The sequence below is a fragment of the Ascaphus truei genome, chromosome 22, assembly GCF_040206685.1.
Source record: "Ascaphus truei isolate aAscTru1 chromosome 22, aAscTru1.hap1, whole genome shotgun sequence".
NCBI classification, from domain to species: domain Eukaryota; kingdom Metazoa; phylum Chordata; class Amphibia; order Anura; family Ascaphidae; genus Ascaphus; species Ascaphus truei.
The window spans coordinates 6283276-6286479 of record NC_134504.1 but is presented as its reverse complement, the minus strand read 5'-3'; the positions used below and the strand labels follow the sequence as shown (position 1 = coordinate 6286479).

General features: G+C 53.8%; 1 protein-coding gene across 1 annotated transcript in view; it reads left to right on the top strand.

The window, feature by feature from the left end:
- The first annotated feature begins 1472 nt into the window (after positions 1-1472).
- The window catches only part of MYO15B (myosin XVB), a 57058-nt gene continuing 55326 nt past the window's right edge, over positions 1473-3204 (top strand). The window contains exon 1 of the mRNA XM_075579625.1: positions 1473-1570. The gene's annotated coding sequence lies outside the window, so the exon portion shown is untranslated. The remainder of the gene's footprint in view (positions 1571-3204) is intronic.

The window sequence follows — 3204 nt, the reverse complement described above, 5'->3', positions numbered from 1 at the left end:
ACACCCACACCACAAACATCCCGGGCAACGCCGGGGCTCTCAGCTAGTATATATATATATATAGGCAGGTTTTATAACCAGAGATAAGACGCCCCGCTGCCTGATCCCAGGAATTAAGAGCGTCAGGGAGGGGGGAGTAAGGGCATTTGGTTGTAGATGGCTGTACGGGTTGGTGATATCCAGTGACCGGGGATCCCACTTCAGAGGTCAGCGCGGTGACACGACGCCGGGGTGCCTCCGCAGGTCTTCCTGAAGGAGCGGGGCAGAGATTTGCTCCGTAGCCGCTGGGAGGCGACGCAGAGTCACGCCGCGCTCACCCTGCAGAAAAACTGCGCGGCTTCCTGAACCGCAAGAACTTCCAGGAGTACCGGCGCAAAATCACCGTCATCCAGGCGCATGTCAGGGGGCACCAGCCAGGTGGGCAACCCCCCCAATCACCCCTCACTCCCTATACCCCCCAATCACTCCCTCACTCCCTGTACCCCCCAATCACCCCCTCACTCCCTGTACCCCCCAATCAGTCCCTCACTCCCTGTACCCCCAATCACTCCCTCACTCCCTGTACCCCCAATCATACCCTCACTCCCTGTACCCCCCCAATCACCCCCTCACTCCCTGTACCCCCCCCAATCATCCCCTCACTCCTGTACCCCCCAAACTTTCCCTCACTCCCTGTACCACCCAAACTTTCCCCTCACTCCCTGTACCCCCCAATCATCCTCCACTCCCTGTACCCCCCAATCATCCCCACTCCCTGTACCCCCCAATCTCTGCCTCACTCCCTGTACCCCCCAGTCTCTCCTCACTCCCTGTATCTCCCAATCACTCCCTCACTCCCAATCAACCCCTCACTCCCTGTACCCCAATCACTCCCTCACTCCCTGTACCCCCAATCACTCCCTCACTCCCTGTACCCCCTATCACTCCCTGTACCCCCAATCACTCCCTCACTCCCTGTACCCCCAATCACCCCCTCACTCCCTGTACCCCCAATCACTCCCTCACTCCCTATACCCCCCAATCACCCCCTCACTCCCTATACCCCCCAATCACTCCCTCACTCCCTGTACCCCACCAATCACTCCCTCACTCCCTGTACCCCCCAATCATCCCCTTACTCCCTGTACCCCCCCAATCATCCCCTCACTCCCTGTACCCCCCCAATCAACTCCTCACTCCCTGTACCCCCCAAACTTTCCCCTCACTCCCTGTACTCCCCAATCATCCCCTCACTCCCTGTACCCCCCAAATCAACCCCTCACTCCCTGTACCCCCAAACTTTCCCCTCACTCCCTCAACCCACCAATCATCCTCTCACTCCCTGTACACCCAATCTCCCCTCACTCCCTGTACCCCCCAATCTCCCCCTCACTCCCTGTACCCCCCAATCTCTCCCTCACTCCCTGTATCTCCCCAATCTCTCCCTCACTCCCTGTACCCCCAATCTCCCCCTCACTCCCTGTACCCCCCTGCAGGAGGCGCTATAAGAGGCTGAAGCACACACAGGTGCAGTTTGGGGCCGTTTTTTCTCATCTCCAAAATCCCTTCTATTCATCGCAGGCTCTGCCAGGTGAGAGGGCGGTATATACCTGTGTATACTGCACCGGTCTATATGTATATGTACGGTATGTATATCTTTATATAGCGAGATCCTGTATACAGCGCGTCACAGCAGTGACACACGGGACATAATAATATAACACGTAATGGGGGATAAGCGCTTCAGTTATAAAGTAACATTAGGAAAAGGGGTCCCTGCCCCGCAGAGCTTACACTTTAATTCTTAAGTAGGAAGACGTACAGAGACAGGAGGAAGGCGTTCTGGTAAGTGCGTCTGCAGGGGGCCAAGGTCGATATATGAGGTGTATAGTATCAGCCACGGAGCTGCCCATATGCTGCGTTACCGAGGTGGGTCTTAGAGGTGGATAGAGAGGGGGCTGGTCGGATATTGAGGGGAAGGGCATTCCAGAGGTGTGGGGCAGTCAGTGAGAGGGTTTAGGCGGGAGAGGGCTTTAGATACAAAGGGGGTAGAGAGAAGACATCCTTGAGCAGAGTCAGGCAGGTGTATACGAGAAATTAGGGTGAGATGTAAGGAGGGCAGAGGAGGGTATAGTGAGAGATTAGGGGGAGGTGTAAGGAGGGGCAGAGGAGGGTATAGTGAGATATTAGGGTGAGATGTAAGGAGGGGCAGAGGGGGGTATAGTGAGATATTAGGGTGAGATGTAAGGAGGAGCAGAGGAGGGTATAGTGAGAGATTAGGGGGAGATGTAAGGAGGGGCAGAGGAGGGTATAGTGAGATATTAGGGGGAGATGTAAGGAGGGGCAGAGGAGGGTATAGTGAGATATTAGGGTGAGATGTAAGGAGGAGCAGAGGAGGGTACAGTATAGTGAGATATTAAGGTGAGATGTAAGGAGGGGCAGAGGAGGGTATAGTGAAATATTAGGGTGAGATGTAAGGAGGGGCAGAGGAGGGTATAGTGAGATATTAGGGTGAGATGTAAGGAGGGGCAGAGGAGGATATAGTGAGATATTAGGGTGAGATGTAAGGAGGGGCAGAGGAGGGTATGGTGAGATATTAGGGTGAGATGTAAGGAGGGGCAGAGGAGGGTATAGTGAGATATTAGGGGTGAGATGTAAGGAGGGGCAGAGGAGGGTATAGTGAGATATTAGGGTGAGATGTAAGGAGGGGCAGAGGAGAGTGTAGTGAGATATTAAGGTGAGATGTAAGGAGAGGCAGAGGAGGGTATAGTGAGATATTAGGGGTGAGATGTAAGGAGGGGCAGAGGAGGGTATAGTGAGATATTAGGGTGAGATGTAAGGAGGGGCAGAGGAGGGTATAGTGAGATATTAGGGGTGAGATGTAAGGAGGGGCAGAGGAGGGTATAGTGAGATATTAGGGTGAGATGTAAGGAGGGGCAGAGGAGGGTATAGTGAGATATTAGGGTGAGATGTAAGGAGGGGCAGAGGAGAGTGTAGTGAGATATTAAGGTGAGATGTAAGGAGAGGCAGAGGAGTGTATAGTGAGATATTAGGGTGAGATGTAAGGAGGGGCAGGGGACGGTATAGTGAGATATTAGGGTGAGATGTAAGGAGGGGCAGAGGAGGGTATAGTGAGATATTAGGGTGAGATGTAAGGAGGGGCAGAGGAGTGTATAGTGAGATATTAGGGTAAGATGTAAGGAGGGGCAGAGGGGGTATAGTGAG